The sequence below is a fragment of the Homalodisca vitripennis genome, chromosome 5 (assembly GCF_021130785.1).
Source record: "Homalodisca vitripennis isolate AUS2020 chromosome 5, UT_GWSS_2.1, whole genome shotgun sequence".
Lineage (NCBI taxonomy): Eukaryota > Metazoa > Arthropoda > Insecta > Hemiptera > Cicadellidae > Homalodisca > Homalodisca vitripennis.
This window is the reverse complement of record NC_060211.1, coordinates 105990782-106009104: the sequence shown is the minus strand read 5'-3', so window position 1 is coordinate 106009104 and position 18323 is coordinate 105990782. Positions and strand designations below refer to the sequence as shown.

Here is an 18323-nt window from a genome sequence, read left to right as displayed (position 1 = left end):
GTTCCTTACTAACCTAGTTTGATCAATGAGCCAATCTTGTGTAAAATGATTAGCGCACAGAGGTGTAATTAGTTTTAATTATTTATTTTTTGTATTTGCCCTAACATTTCTTCAGTTATCAAAGCAATCTCCCTCTATAATCCTGTTTTCTTGAGGTCGTTCAAAATTATGAGCGCTTTCTTCTATAAACATTGGATTTTAAATGACCCCATAGGAAATCAATTCGATTGGTGACAAAATCCGGGAGAGGCCTTGGAGAGGCCATTCGATTTACTCCTCTTCGGCTCCGGTCGCGCCAATCCCAATTTATGAGGAAACCTTAAATCCAAATACTCTCTTACCTGTCTCCCCATAATGGGGTGGAGCAACCATCCTGGGGGCCCCTTGAAAAAACCACTTTACAATTATCAAAGTATTCTCCTGATAGCACATTTGAATAGCTGGCGGAATTATTTCATTTTGGAGCATATGTGATAGTAAAGTTTCGGCATTTAAATTTCCAATTGTATTGAAAAAAGGGTTCCAACAATTTTGTTACCCTAAAAATTCCACAACACATACGTTCAGTTTTTTTTGTGGTTGCTGTGAATGGGACTCAGTAAATCCAATGTGGGTTTTTTCACTAGCCCCAGTAACAGTAACGGCAATTGTGCCTGTTAACATTGCCCATTTTTAGGAAAAAAAGTTGCCTCATGCAGAAGAATAGTATGTTGGAGTCAGGGAAAATCTCTATTTGTCATCACATTCTTGCGCATGCACAATTCACAAAATCTCAACTCTTCTGTCTTATTGTAATCATCCTCTACTTAATCTGTTGGAACTAAATGAACATTTAAAATTGGTTTGTATTTATTAAATTTTTCAAAATTCCTTCTATCTCACAGACATTAGGGGTGCCAATATCATGTTGCCTCGGTGCAGCTTTTCTTTCAGAGCGATGTATGTGGAGTCTTCAATAAATGATTAAAAGCATCTAGTGCATGTTTCTTTCATTCTGTTGCAGATTGTATCCTACCCGGACTTTGTGCCGATTACGTTTACACTCCCTGTCATTTCAAAACGCTCAATAGTCTTTTTTTATTCGTTGAAACACTTATGGGATATCCCTTTCTGGGAAAAGTGGTCATTTAAAACAAACTCATTACAATAACTTTCCCCGATAAGACAGTCTTTGACGATCCTGCCATATCCATCGCATCATCAACAGAGTAATTCGTTCTCTTTCAGACAATTCCATTAAAATGCCAAATAAAAACTGAACTACTGTAATTAGATAACTTGTTGACAGCAATGCTTCAGAGACACTGATTAACTCGACAGGAATGATATGACCTTTGTCCATTTGTAATTCCCAAGCTTAGACCTGTCTAGTGAAAGCTCCATGCTCAACAAACTGAAACCTGTAGACCAGATGATTAATAACACAATAATGTTTCTCATAGGCTAGTGACCTTTGTCTCTTTAAACCTTCCTGCTGACTGGAAAACACCAAGTACAGATTCATAAGTAATCAGAGAAAGTGACTCATAAGTTTTATTCATTGTAATAAAAACTGGTAAATTTGTACTAATGAAACCAGCTTAAAAATAAATTGTTTATTTTATTTTAATTGAACATTTAAAAAATGCTAAAAAATTAGTGTAACACATTTTGTGGCAAGAACCATGTTAAAATTACATTTGTTGAAAATCAGTAAATTTTCAATACTAAAAATGCTCTATTTTCTGATAGAATAAATTCCTTTGAGATGCGGTTTGTGGCATTCAATTCAGTAAGCTATTACCTTTAAAATTATGTATCACAAGGTATAGGCTTCCATTAAGAATATTCATGATACCCTCGGCAGGACGTCCCCCGTTGGTGTGACATAACAAAACATTGTTCCAAAAAGTAGATGCCCAATCTCTATCACGATTGTAAGAGGTTTCAAATTTATATTTAAATTATTAAAAGGATATATTTGGGTGTTTCCAGACATAATATATCTATATTAGAATGTGTGAGTGTGTATGTGTAACACCTTATATCTTAGGGGTTTTAACATCCAAATAAGAGGGTTGATTTTAAAATCCTCGAAAACTAGTGTTCTAATTTTTTTAACATATAAAGATGCAGAAATATCCGGGATTCTATTATCCTTTCAAATCACTCATTGCCATTAACATACTTAAAACAGATACAATTATTGACTAGGAAGTGTTGGCAAAGCCACTAAAGGCCAAAAAATTTAATATCTGTTTGCCTTTTTAACTGTCCTCACGCATTATCCCAAGAAGGAACTGACATTATATATTTTAAACTTTGCTTAAAGCCTCATTTCTATATCAAAAGCAACATCGAGCTTGATGATAGTGTATATCACTCTATGGCATTTGGCTGAGCATTAGCAAATATTTTTTTCAACATAACATGTGTGGATTTTTATAAATCCACCATGGATACAAATAAATTTTGCCCAAAAATGAATATTTTATATATTTTGCGTGTTATTTAAAAGAAGAGCCAGCTTACTAATTATAATTGTAGTCCTGTAAGAAATGTTATGCAGTTTTATGCCATACTTTTAGTTGTAAAGTTATAGGAAGTATGTAATTTTTAAGATGTAATTAATATGTATCAAAAGTTTTTTTGTTTTTTTCAATATTTTATTAGTTATTTAGAAAAAAACCTGAAGTATTTTTGTATTTTGTGTTTGAGTATTAAAAAAATACACTACAGAAAAACTGAAAAGCGTTTGCATGTATTAATTATACCTTAAAAAATGAGACTGCTCCCATGATAGTACGACCTAAAATAAGGGCATAAAAGTGCACATCTTAAACCACATTTACTTATAAGAAAAAAATTCAAAGTTGTTTCTCTACAGCCACTCTTACTACCTTTTTGTTATGTAAGATTTTGAGAAAATGTAGATATATATGTTATGTTTTAGAAGAAAAGATGTTTTGTTTTGATAGTAAATTGATTGATTATTAACAACAAAGATGGTAAGAAGGTATTAATAGATTACACAAATATATTGAGTATGATCTAAATCAACCCAGTAAGTTAATCACTCAAGTAATGATACTAAATACAGTCAAGATGATTTTTCTAAATGATATATGAGAAGTTTTGGGTTGATTTTTTTTGTTATTGCCTAAACAATATTCCTAATTTTTTACATACAGTAAAAATTTAAAAAAAATAATTTCAGAAATATAATATGTGTTAAGGAAATTAAATCTATTGTGATTAATGTAACTACCGTATATAAGATTTTATTCATATTTCCATACTTTACCTGTCATAATCTTTATTTAGGATGTGTGCGCACCCACAACTATATAGATTGTACTGTAGCCTACTGTATTTAAAAAAAATGTGTCCACAAAGACAATATATTTTATATTTATAAGGCTTCATATTGATTTCTTTTTTTATTTTTAATCCATCGCATTAAATTATATGTCACAATTTATATTTCTTACTATAGTTAAAAGTTGTTTCATTCTTATGTAAAATCTTGCAGGACGTTATGAAATGGTTCTACATTTTTGGGTGATTAATACCAACATTATTCAAAGAACAAAATTCCAAATAAATATTGCAAACAACAATTGAACAATTTTATAACTATGGTAACACATTTAAAAGTTGACTGTAAATTCAAAATTAAGGCAATAAACACCATTAAATTTTGTGATCTCCTTTAAGCTGAAATTAGAATACCAGCCAAGCTTTATTATGTTTTACACTTTGGATGGAATGATGGTTAACAACAGAGAAGATATAAGACAAGTTGATCAGTTTTTCCCCACCCATGGGCGTAGAAGAATAGCCACCTCTAGTCCCTAGTGAGCAGAGGTGATATTATGGTACCTTGAATGAAGAAAGAGCATAACGAGGGTATAATAATGCCGGCTGGAAATAATACAAAATCTTGGGTCACTGTATATCAAGATTACTTGTCCATCAGCAAACTAAGAAATAGATCCAAAGACTCAAACTACATCTCTAGACACCATGTGCAAGAAGTTCAGAAATCTTCAATCAAATACTCAACATCCAAAGCCTCCATTTGATTTTGGTTGTATGCACAGGGCCGCATTTACAAATTCGGCGCCCCTAGGCCTACAGACCAAAGAGCGCCCCCCCCCCCAGAGGACTCTGATTACACTGACGTAGAAAATCCAGTAAATTTCTTAATTACGTAATTTTGATGAAAGATAATTACAATAGTACATATATATATTATACTAAATATATATATATATATATATATACAGGGTGTACATAAAGTCCTGCACGGGTATAATATTTTCTGAACGATAACAGATAAATAAACAAGATTTGGTACATCAATACTACACCAAAAAAAATACTTTTTGAAGGAACTATCAGTTTTCTGTAATATCATGGGGACGTCCCGCAAGGAGTCAGAAGGAAATCTTAAATAGGAGCATAGGTCAATATGGACATCATTTTAAAGGGCTTATCTAGCAGAGTTTAATGCCGCAAACCGCACTCAAAAAGATTGATCCAGTACAAAATGGCGGCTGTTCAAAGGTTTTTACTTGGTTACATTTTATTAGTAGCCATAACCTCAGTAAACCAAAACTGCAACCAAACAAATACTGCAGCTAACTACTACATTATGCTTGTCAGTTGTACAGAAGTGAATTATGACATTAGTTATCCTCAAGGGTTACAAATTTGGTCCTAATATATTGATAACGGGGAAACCCTGATAACAGTAACAATTAGAAATCTCTTATCTTTGGGTCGCAGTTAGGGACTTTCCTATTAGCTAGTCTATTCATAGTAGGCTATTCTAGTTTTCTTGTTTAAATAGTGCTGTCCATTTTATCAGTGCGCTTTAGTACAAAAGAGTTTGTCATATTGCTTGTAGTTCTTCAACTACACTATGTCGCTTGACGAACGTGAACGTATAACACTTCTTATGATGGTTGGTTGGGGAAATAACAGACAATCACACTAGGAACCATGCCATTTATTTAATGACTACTTTCACGAGAGGCAGCAAATTTCTAGAACAACTGTAGGGAGAACTGTTCAACACTTCATGGAAACAGGAAGTGTTTCCGATTGTAATAGATCGCTGTGATTTCTAATTGTTACTGTTATCAGGCTTTCCCCGTTATCAATATATTAGGACCAAATTATATATATATAGGAGTGTTTTGAATAAATAAAAGCAATAAACCAATGAATGAGTCAACGTCCGCACCCCGGACCTAGTTGACCTTGGCCACCCGCCCCGCCGAGCGCCAACACCACCCGCCGCCGCAACTTTTTTCTTTTGTGTACTTTAAAATTTATGCGCCCCCTAAAATTTTGCGCCCTAGGCCTGGGCCTAGTGGGCCTATAGGGAAATGCGGGCACTGTGTATGCACCCTGCACTGTTTCAAAAATTATCAGTCTACGAGCTGTCTCAATCTTGGATGTGACACAAGACTGAGGGGTGGCGGGGGGTTCATTTTATGCTTTGTAAAAAAACGATGTAATGAAATATACATGAGCAATAATACAAATAGTATTGTTTTAGTGGTTATGTTCTCACACTATGTTTTATGCATCTTAAAAACTTTGTTAAATTTACAGTATTGATCTATTTGGCAGCAAATATTTTTAATGAATTGAAAAGAAAGACTATAACTAATGCTTGCTTTTGTTTTGTTACAAAAATAATTTCTAGATTTGTACTAAACATTTTGTGCTAGATATTTATAATAAAGAAAACACTAAACAAACTGATTAAAAAGTTATTAGCTCTTGTACAAGTATCATAGTTCACAAACTATATTTGTGTTTTGTTTCATTATATTGACAGAGTATTAACTCTGAAGAAGGGAATAACAAAGAGGACTCTCAAACAAACAAAAATCATAAACCTTATTTTTGGTGATATTTTCATAATCGGAGAAAACTTCAAGCAGCTCCAATAAGGACCTTTCTTGCATAGATTGCAACAGCTCTGTAACCTTGGCCTCTGTTTCAGACATTGGTTGCATATTAAAGATAACTTTGGGCTATGATTTTGTAAAGCATCATAGAACACTCACTCTTGTTGAAAAATGAACAAGAAAAATAACAAATTAATTTTTGAATCAGCACTGCTAAATACTAAGAGATCAGGTGGAGCCTTTGCGAAATAGAAGGAAAGTTTGCTTGCCCCAGGCACCACAGACTCTGGTCCCTAGCCATAGGTGGATGACTCAGTATCGTGTATTTGGATGTTAAGAAGTTTTCGTTATTAGAATTAATATCTTATTATTTTTAAAGATTTAAACTGTCTTTCATCTTAAAAACTAATAATTCAAATTTATTTAGTTAATCTTTAATTTATCAGCTCTGCACTGATGCCCATTAAAGTTGAATATCTTGTGTTTTTTGTTTGCTGTGGCTATTTAACATATTGAACTGCGGTGAACACACAATAATACTATCCCGGCTATCTATAGCCAAGTACATGACCAGTGTCACAGTGAAGGTGTTAAAATCAAAACAAATAAAACTATCCTGCTGACTAGATTTGTTCATGTTTTGATAGTAAAGTTTGTCAAGGCACTCAAAATCCATTGTTAGATTATAGAGATTTACAATGAAAGTGAAAAGACAATGGCTATGGAAATGTGCGAAAGTGGGTTTCGAAAGGCAGTTCAATGAAGGAAAGAAAAATCATAAAATAGGAGGCCTTCTGTTGAAAAGTAGTGTAAAGTACTTTGTTTCATGAAAAAAATCAAACTATCTTTAACAAAATGTAGTGTTTTAATTTTAAAACGTTATTTACTTTCCGGTTTAACATGGCTATTAATGAAAATATATGAGTAGGAGTCAATTTGAGCCTCCAGAAACTTAAATCTGAGTCATGCCAATAGTTTGAGTCACAATCCAATAAGAATCAAATGAAATTATTACCACCTAACATACACACTTTTATTATGCCAATTCAGATGGTAAAATACAATTCAGAAAAGAATGCATAGTCCACTGGAGCATTTTATACCATGATCTCCTTAGGCAAATTGAGTCCTAGCCATTGCCACCATACAGAGTGAACTCAACTTTCCCAAAGTTACTTTACATACTGTTAAAAAGAAGAAAGGATGCACAATGATTAGATATCTGTTTTTTAAAGAGTTTTATTTAAAATTATGATAGAGTAAATTTTTCCCAGCCTTCCTCTGCCCTAATTTGACCTTGAAATCCATGCCAAGGTAATGTAATTTCCTACCTATCTTTGTTAAACAGTGTTGGATAGCTTTGCAGGTATCTATACGTGTATTCTCATCCTTGGTTTCTCTCTAACTTCTTGGATGATTTGGTATACTGTATAGAGTTCGCTTTGTTATCTTGAATGAGTCCAGTGGGCTCAGGACTTCAGTTGGATGATGGCTCGCTATAATTGATAGAATAACTTTTGAAAACCTGACTTGTGTTTGGAAGGCTCTTGCTTTGACAAGACAATCCTCTGACCAGCCTATTTAGTGTTGAATGGCAGTAAAAATTCATGACAGAGACAATTTAATTTAAGATCTGAAATCACGTGACATAGCCTGAAAGGTCGGCATAGCTTCCAATGTACGCTGCCCGCTACAGGCATTGTCTCAAATATGACTTGTTCAACAAAGTTATTTTAATTGCAATGTAGTGCACAACCCTTTCGCAACAAGGTGCAGGCTTTATCTTGATTTGCCCCCTGGTGTGATGACTGTATAGCTCTCCATATTCAACAGTCACTTCAATTTGCTGTGCTGAAAGTAATCACAGTGTGTCTCCATTTTTAAAATAGGTACTTTGGTGTAACTGATGTTCAGTACAAAAAGGAAAAAAAATGTGTTTCATATTTTGGCCATTGTTTAATCCTTACACCATCATTGGAAACACAAAGTAATTTCATTCTAGAATTTCAATACTAATATAAGTAAGTGTAATCATAGTAAACTTCCAGTGCTATATATTAATTTAAAACACTCTTAACAATGATCAGAAATGACCTGCAAATTAACATGACCATTATTAAACCTATAACAAAGGGTTAAATGGCAAAGAGCAAGGACAATGCTAGAGACCATTATTTCCCCTAAAAATAGTACCATGTACAGCAGGAATAAATGGACAGACACCTCAGAGACATTGCTGTGTTGATTTTTGTCAGTTTCTTCCCAAGAGTATGGATTTTTCATAAAGCACTAACGATAAATTAAAATTATTTTCCATAAAAGTTAATTTTCCCAAAAACTAAAACATCAAAGATACATAAAATAGTCGGTTGCAATAAATTGCTACTACAGCATTAAAAAAAAAAAAAAAAAAAAAAACTAGAAAACGTATTGGTACTTAAGTTATATAATCTCAATAATAAAGTAACAGTTAAATATTAAAAAATATCCCTTTACAGTGAAAACAGGAGAAATACTGATATGCCGCACTACAAAACAAGTGTCACTATTATGTAGGTACGTTAATTTGTACATAAATGGTATGATGACTCTTAAATTGATGGTATATATTGATAAATTTAGAAATTCCATCATCTTGAAAATCTTTTAAGATAACAAATACAGTAAAACTCTGTTTTCATGAAATAAAGGGAGAACAGACCATTTCACAAAACCAATTTTTTGGTTAACCTAATTAACATCTCAAAATAACAAGAATGCGTGAGTAGAGGAAATCAATACGTACAAACAACTTCTTTAAAGTCATACTTTAGGAATGATAGCAGGAGTGGGGAAGGTAAGTAATACACAGGCATATTAAATATTTAGCTTAGTTTATTTATATAAACGTTAACATCATGCAACTGTTTCAGCTGACTTGGGTATCAATTGATTCCCATTTCGTTTAACGGGTGTTTTACTGTAGTTATAGGCTTAAAGTTTCTTAAAACGTGAATTTGGTTTGGTTTAAATTAGATATAAATTATGCTTGTAAACATTCAATGTTATCATATACCAACATATAAACTTATACAGTACAACCTTGTTTATTCAGATTAATTGGGACCAGAGGTAAGTTAATGAAAATTGGATAAACTGGAAATAAAATACGCATACAATAGATAAAAAATAAGAAATTTATTCGTTAGAAATATAAAAATAAAAAGGGAGGCAATTTATTGTTCCACTATTACAGAGAAAACAAATTAATAAGATGTTTATCTCAAGTCAGTCTTTTTTACTTTGGTAAACTGCTTCCAGGAAGATGATCATGAAGAAGTTTTCAGGGCCACCACTTCTGCTGACAGACTCAGACTTTCAGTGAAAATAAACCTGCAGCTGGTCAAGCTTGCTGTGTGATCAGAAAGAGTACACATTTTCTGGCTCTTCATTTTTAGGACTGTTTTCACTGTCCTCTGTTATTGTTGAAGAACAAGGTGGTTATACATACAATTTATATGTTATCTCACTGCTCTATATTTCAGCTACTATTAAAGAATGACAAACTACCATCACTTTTAAAAGAATCTGCCTTCATACAACATGGCTTAATAGATACTTTTAAAGTGAGTGATTATTTGTTATAATATGCATCAAATTGCACCAGAAATATAGAACAAATCAAATTCTTTATCATATATTATCTGTATAACTATTTTTACATAATTTAAACAAAGGAATATCTGCAATATTTTGCTTGCACCTAGTGGTATGTGTGGCAGGCAGTGGAGCAACAGTAGATGGGGTGGCCAACTGTAACAAATGAAAAACGTTTGGCAATAATTTATTTCATTATTGATAAGGTATAGTTTTAAAATATTGTTTTTATTTCAAAATTTCCCATCACTTTTCTTATGCATCTAATGAGCAACAGATAGTGAAAAATTTAATAAGTAGATATTAAATGGAACTGAGTAAATTAAGTAAAGGAACTAATTTTTAGCATTATTCTTCAAATTCCAAACAAATAATTTGGAAAAAGGCTACTGAAATAAAGTGTAAAGTATAATACAAAAATCTGTCTTAAAAGATCATGTTTATTTTGTAAATAACTACAATTAGATGCAGTAACAAAAATTTTAACACTATTAAGATAACACAATTAAAGAACTGAAATGAGTGAAAGCTACTAAACTTATACATCAGTTATAAATTACGTTTGTATATATTCCCTTATATTAATTCAGTGTTATTGTATGCTTATCAAAGTTGCTTTGTAGGTTAGTCAGCACACTTACCTACAAAAAAATAGTGTTCTATTTTATTTTATTTATTTTTAGTTTCATAAAGAACCTTCTTTTTAATGTTGTTATTTTATATAAATATAGATTATCATTTTTGAATTTAAAATAGTAATGTAGACTATATTGTGGGTCTTGTTTTACACTAATAGTACAGTTTATTAATTTATGGTTAGGTATAAGAGAGGACTTAATAGTCCTAACCATAGCCAATTGAGTATGCTTTTTCGTTGTATTCAATATAGACATTTTTTCATTTCATTTCATTTCACACGTGGGGAAATTATAAAAAAAAACTAAAAAGAATATCAGTTGTTTTTAAATTATCTGAAAATTCTAAAAGCCTTTTTCCATTTCGCTCTGTTTTTTAAATGACTGAGATAAAACTATTTCTTTTCAGAACATAAGATAATTTCCACCTTAATAATACTAAAAAAACCGTAAGTTAAAATAATTTTGAAATAGTTTACAGTTTTAAAACACAATTAATTTTATGTTGTAATTTTAGGCTACATTATAATGTCTGCATCTGTAAAAATATTTTGTTAGTGTTGTACTTAACCTTTTAATCTTAATTAACTAAAGTTATTCATTGTTATATTAGGCTTTAGTTTTGTTTAAACCTCCAAACCTAACAGTTGTACGATAATGATTTTTATTTTAAAAACGTTTTTACTAGGTGAAGCATACAAAATACCATGAATTTAATTTTTTATATGTGATTCTATGCTTTTTGTAGATATTAATTAAAAACAAAAGAAATAGCTGATTATCACTCTGCCTTTTGAAGATATGGCGATTTTGAGTAAAAAACCTTTTCCATCTCTAAAAACACAAAATATTACCAAAAATATTTTTGTAAGCCACATAAATAAAGATAGCTAAGGTTTATATATTCTTCTCAAATCAGTACAGTTTTCTTAATAATATAGCAAATTTTCATTACATTTATACAATAAATGATTACATTTTTTTAAAATGAAAGTACAAGCTCCTCTCCAGAGCTCTTGGAATATGTAAAAACGCTCATTTGACAAAACTTAATTTGCCTATCAAAATAAAAACGCGTTGAGGTAGGAATGTAAAATTTGGTATATTTCCTTACCTATAAGGAAGGATTATAAATGTAAAGTTTCATCTGGTTGCTTTGATGTGGAATGACCCAGGCTTTGCTGAGGTTGCATGCAAAATAGGTCTATAGCTACTTTAATTCTTAAAATGTCCTGTGGCCAGACAGGACACAGACAGCCATATAGAAAGAAAGTTTTTACAGCCCGATGCTGGGAAAAGAAAAACTGTCTCAGCCAACTAAGTGATAGGCTTTAATGACGCTCAGCCAAATGTAGAAATGATGTTTCATTCAAAACTTGCAGTCTAACAGATGAAATCTTTCTCACAATAGCTTTGCAGATAGTTAAGCTTACATGTGTTGCTATGTCACATGTTTAAAATGTCGTATCCAGTTTGTATAACAAGTTTATTTATTCTGCCATCATAGTTACTAATTCTTATGCAAACTATTCTTATTTCCAATGTAAAAAAATATATAAATATTAGAGTTTTAAAGTTTTGTAGTATTTATTATATAGAGCTTAAAATTATAATTAATACATGAAATTAAAGAGTGACTCAAATAGTTATACCTACAAGCTTACAAGTGTTCAATGTGAGCTTCAATCGTAAGAAGGCCACACATCAAGTCGATAGCCAAGTTCTTCCCAAGCTTTGATCAATGTGACTGGGGAGTGGTTACTGCAACAGCTGCTTCAATGCTGTGCCTTAAGTCTGGTAGGTCAGCTGGTAGCGGAGGCCAATTCTTTTGAATCCCCAAAGGTAGAAATCAACATGGCGTCAGGTCGGGGTGCCTAGATATGACACACAACACATTCAATTTAGGGGAGTCTTGCTGCAATTGTACCATCTCTTGAGGGTTTTCTGAGCCCCAGAAACAAACATTGTGAGTGTTTCACATGTCCACTGAGGTGTTGATTAATCACTAAAAATTACAAGATCCAGAAAAATCTTCATTGTCGTTTGAAACTTGGCAAGTAAACCATAGTCTACAGATTTTAGAGCCTGTAACAAACTACAAACGATAAGGACATAGTTGTAGGCGTTTTCCGTAAAACTTTTAAAACAGTTGTCAACGGAAATTGCTAATTCACAACTAGCCTTCTGAGCTGATTTCTGTGGGCTAAGCAAGTAACAATCTCCCTCACTCGCTCAACACTCTCTTCACTAACCGTTGGTCATCCTGTACTCTTCCCTTTGCAAAGGCAGCCAGTATATTCAAACTGATGATACCATATTCTGACATTATTACCACTTTGAGGATCACACTGAACTTTATATGAAACGCAATGTTACACAGTTACTACAGATTCGGTCTTTGCAAACTGCAGAACACAAAAAGCCCCCTGTTCACAAGTAGCCATTTTTGCTACTTAGCGCTTTTTTACGCAGGAAACATTGCATCCACATGCACACAGATGGACAAACGAAACTATTTGAGTTGCTCTTTGATTTAATGTATGAATTATAATTTTAAGTTATATGTACAAAGTGTTAAAACCCTGATATTCATTTATAAATATCCGGTATTAAATCTCAGTTTTAAAGTGATTTGATTGTCAGATGTTTCAAGTGTCTCATTTCTAATTTATCTAATTCCCTTTTCTTTTCCCGACATTAAAAAAAAGTTCAAAAATACATTTATAAATATAATTATTTACATGTTCCAAACAGGCACAGATAAAAGGAACGTGTTTGTTGGGAATAGTACTGCCAAGGGCAGCACATACTGATTTGACGACGAGAAGACCACATTCATCTGGTATTATTTGTGAAAATAGTTAAAATATATTTAGTTTAGGTTATTTCTATATAAAATTACCCCCCTTTAAAAATATTCTTTTTTTAATTATTGGAAAGACAGTGCTACAATCCTCCCAAAAACGGAATCTGGAATTCAATTTTATTTTAAACTATTTACTTAATTCATACTGTAAACATTTATAAAGATTGCTGTAAACAGAAATGATAAAAACTATGACGTACAAGAAATCTTCTCACTTTTAGTACACTTTTTGTACACATGCCCATGCATGTGAATTGTAATTGAATTATTAAAATTTTTAAACTAAATTTTGAACAGATAATTTAATTCCTGACAGTTTATGAGAGAATAAATTATAATGTCATATTTAAATCCAATTGTAGTTTTTTAAATGTCCAAAAAGAGCATATTTTTTCAGATTGTGATTTTACATAGGAATTAACAAACAATTTTAATTGTTTTAATGGTAATACTTGTAAACAGATACCAGTAACTTTACTAGCCATCCTGCTCACCGCCAACTACATTCTTGTGTTCTGTTTCCACCATGAGTGTCCTGCCAAGGTGGTTCCATTCTTCAGACTCAAGAATGGCTCCAAACTCATGCAGAGACTTAGGCAAAGGTGGCCGACGAACCTGTCGATATCTGGTAGAGTGTAGCCCTCAGTGCTGAAAACCCAACTCGTTTTGCCGCACGGGGATACCTGTAAAGTCAAAGGGCTTACAGTTAAAGTCAAAGGGCTGATATACATATATATATATTATATATATATATATATTATATATATATATTATATATATATATATATATATGTAACATGAACAGAAGTAGAATAAAATACAGAAAATATCTCCTTGTCGAAGAAGTTTAGTCTATATATCTAAGTAAGTATAGTACACCTATTTCATATTTTCAACTGAGAGATTTCACACAATTAAATACATCACAACTGTTTGACATACTAAAACAAAACTTTTTTGTTTTTTAGAAATGGGGTACATCATAATTATCATGGAATGCGAGAACTGTATCAGTTAATTATTTTTCTTTTAGACCTTTAAGTGCTGAGTTTTCCAAGGGAGCTGATATATGCTACTGCCAAGATTTATTTGCTGTGTACAGAGCTGTTCCAGAGTCGGTGCAAATTTAGCATGTTTATGACCCACCATGAGAGTAGTATCCAACGAACGGTCATGTTTATTTCGTATGACAGTGGTGCTGATGCGCCGTGGCTGATACACATAACGAACAATAACGAACATTATATGCTTCTAAACATCTTGTCTTGGCATCTGTAACTAGTACTGGAGATTTTATGGGGTTATGTTATAGTTTGGTTTTAATTTTGAAATGACAGACATATATAAAAGGTTAAGTATAACCAATTTAAGCAATTTGTTAATGATCTCTATTGAAGGTACTAATAAAAAGCAATCCATTTTCAATGAGGTTTTTATAAAAAATATTACTGTTTCACGTAAACAAAGAAATCAAGACATCAAGAATCAAAGAAATCTTTATTGTCTTTTAAGGCACTTGACAATGCCAAATGAGACAACCAGGTCAATTTTTCCCTTATATGCTAAAAGGCCTACTCCTATCACACCTTTAAAATCCCAAAAGTACAAGTGTAAATGATTAAAACAGTAAGTCAAAGTAAAATGTTTAATATGTACATGGTAGATGTTGAATTAACGCCAACAATTTGGTCATCGAAAAATAAAAAAGTAAAAATGGTTTTAGCAGCATCTCGTTAAATATAAAAACATATCTAAACACAAACTTTATATTATAGAATAAATTAAAATAGTAAATAAAAACAATAAATATATAACAATAAAACACAATACGAAGTAACAATAATAATTTTAAGATAACAATGCAACAAATATAAATTTACAATAAAATAGGTTTAGAACAACAATAAATAAATAACAATAGGATATAAACTATTAACAAAAACATAACTATTTAAAAAATTAAAGTACTAATATCACAGGTTAAGGTAGTCATTTTACCAGAATTAAAATGTATTATCAACAAGCCAATTAACTCACACACACTTTTTAAAATCTACTACTAATGGGACATCCCCCCCACCCATTCCATGCTTAATTTCAGGAAGTTTTAATTAAAAAGTTTAATCTTTCATATAGATAAAAGTGCCTTTGTGGGTTTTCTCCAACCTCGAGACATTCCATCCTGTTCACAAGCAGTATATAAAAAATTTTTTTTTTCATTGTACAGTAGGAATGTATCTTCTCTTGTCTACTAATAAAACTGTCTTAAAAAAAATTGTTCCTTTGAGTACTAAGTAAAGTACAGTAAATATTACAGAGGATGGAAGGGTCATAATTCTATAATTTTTTAAAAAATTGGGTAAACACAAGAAACTCTAATATGCCCAACATCCAATTTGTGCAATTAATTCTAATATTACATTCCCTACCCCATCCACACCTTTCCACACTTCATAAAAAAACTTTCCTTTTTTGACCCAAATGAAAGCAGTTTTTAGCACTAGAACTTATTCCCCCAAAGTGTTTACAAAACCATATCTGAGCTAGGGAATGGAAAAAGGGGCATTAATATGCCTCGTGATTAACATTTCACTACTAAGTACTAATAACTTTAGTTTTCCTGATAAGGTATGTAACACTCTCCCACCTAGCCTAATTTTTTTTACAAAGAAAAACTTACATGTGCCATCCCTCAATTTAACCGATTAGTCCCATGTAATAGTTCCTAAATAGCCTACATAGGTTTCTGTCTGTGTACTTACCAATCATCAGGACCAACAGTTTCCATCAAGAGTAAAAAATTAGATTTTCTTGTTTTACTATTATTTACCACCAGAAGGAGTTTGGCTTTCAAACCACTTAATAGCTTCAGGCCATTGCCCTGCTCCTGTTCTACAAATTAAAGTTTTCCAGATGTTTATTTTGCCTATTTAAAATAGTTGTTTATCATCTGCATATAGAACAGAACCTTACAAGGCATAGATTAAATGAAAAATCATTTTATTGCTACTATAAACAGAAAAGGACCAAGCACTGAGCCCTTAGTGGTACTCCCTGTAAAAAAACATTTTGGGAAACCAGATACATCTTTATTTTTTGTGAAACCATCTGGCCTTCTATTTTAGTAAATATTGATGAAAATAAACTTAATTCATTATTTTTTTATGCCATACAAAATGTAGCTTTTTTTACAAAGCAGTGTCCATGAAGGAATACAATCAAAAGCTTTAGGCTTAAGTCCAATTAAGGTAGTCAGATGTGCATCATTTTGTTTTCAAACAATTCAGAATAACCTGTTTCTGTTACAGTTATCAACCGCTAGTTTTACTGTGTTTAAACATGGAGAGAAAACCAAATTGGTCCGGACAAAAAAAGAATTATTTTACAACAAAAAAGTTGTACAATTGTTCTTTGATACAAAACTCAAATAATTTTTAACTAAGAATCGGAACTAATGAGAATTGGTCGATAGCTAGAGGGTCAGTCCTATCTTCCTTTTTTAAAAATTGGCACTCACTTTTGTACTTTTAATGCTTGAGGAAATGTTCCTTGGTCTAGCATCCTTTGTTTAAATAAATAAGTAACTGGCTCTAATACTATGTCAATGATGTCTTTTCATAATTGAATTGGAAAAACCATAATAAATCCTCACTTTTTTGAGGTACTCAACCCTAGATGTACAATATAGAAAAACATCATTTCTTTCAATTATTTTTCCATTTAAAAATCATTTTTTAATACACCCTTATTTCTTAAGTAATTTTCTAAATATTCAAGAGCAATGTTAATATCATTTACTGCGTGGTGCAGAAGTATTAATTATATTAGAAGGTGAAAGTGTAAAAAAGTTATTAAAAGTTACCTAGAAAATCAATAAAAGTTTTCATGATTTTTTTCTTCAAACCTTTTTTCTCTGAGGTGTATTAATTATTTTCCAAGTTCAGCTTTTAACATTTATTTTTTGAATTGGTAATATATTCTACTCATTGAATAATTTTTTTTCTGTCTTTTAAATCTTCAAGATACTATAACAGATTTTTTTGCTCTTGTGTACACATTTTTTTAACATTGGTAGTTCATGAACTGTAACCCTTACTGTTCTTAAGCTTATCATCCAATGCAACTACTATTTTCCTAAAATTTTCCAATTCTTTTGTATACCATTTACTACTGTAACCTATTAGTATTGTCACTAATGCCTAATTTAATATCTTAAAAAGGACCAAGCACAATAGATACATTAAAAGTGCTTGTCAAGACAAAGTTAAAATAATCAAATGCTGCATCTACATTAGTAAAACACGTTGTAGCTGTGACCAGTCTACATGAGACAAACTTTCCCTAAAATTTTTAAGTAGCATATGGCGTTAAACGTTACTAATGGTTGTAGTTCGAAATACCTTTTTTTATCACCAGCGTTTGGAGCAACAATTGTGTGAAAATTTGCACAAACTGCAGCGTGATCTGATAAATGAGGTTCCGATAACATTACAAGTTACAGTACCCTTTTTTTACATTAGTAACTATATTATCAAGGCATGCCTCACCCCCTGGTGTTTTCTAGATTTAAGCAATGCATGTTGTGTGGAACGCAGTAAATTGAAAAAAGAATCTACTTTCGACATTACTTTTTTTATATAATGATATTAAAATCAACCTGATATTGAATCAACTTCCTTTTAGAATATTTTTTATTTTATATAAACAAGTATATCATACAAAAAATACTTATGAAAGTCATTAATGTGAGAATTTGATGTTTCGATAAATTGTTATAATGATAGCATTCAAACTAACTAAAAATATACCTGAAACCTTCGAAAAAAAAAAACGAAATCGACACATAAATGTTCTAATTCAATAGTTTTATACATTATATCTCTTTTAACATATATACGACAACCCCCCCCTCTTTCTAAGGGGAGGCTTTCGGCAATAAACACTACCTACACAAAAACCTATGCTCGTGCAACATATAACAAAGACTTCTCTTCTGGACAAAGCCAGTGTTTCATTTATAGTTAATACATGTATATTTTAATTTATTTGACCATAGAGTTTAATTCTTTCTAATTTATTTCTTATACATTGAATATTTGTTAAGTGATAAACAATTAGGCAAGAGTCCTTAAATTGTGGTGAGCTTTCTACTTGTGCACTGTATTTTTTTCCAATTGGTAGGCAGTTCCCTGACACATCATAAAGTTACCTGGAGGAGGAGGTTGCACATCTCGTAGGTCCAGACTGTGATCATGATCATTCCTTTGGCAGATAAGGGTG

The 18323-nt window shown here is 31.7% G+C and overlaps 1 long non-coding RNA gene across 2 annotated transcripts; it reads right to left on the bottom strand.

The window, feature by feature from the left end:
- Positions 1-8334: 8334 nt before the first annotated feature.
- LOC124362651 lies at positions 8335-13749 on the bottom strand. 2 transcript variants are annotated; one of them, XR_006922483.1, is made up of 3 exons: positions 13510-13749; positions 11834-12051; positions 8335-9698 (listed from the first exon to the last, which is right to left on the bottom strand). It is a non-coding gene; the product is annotated as an uncharacterized LOC124362651 (long non-coding RNA). The 2 variants fall into 2 exon arrangements; XR_006922484.1 differs by having other exon boundaries at positions 13538-13749.
- Positions 13750-18323: the final 4574 nt, after the last annotated feature.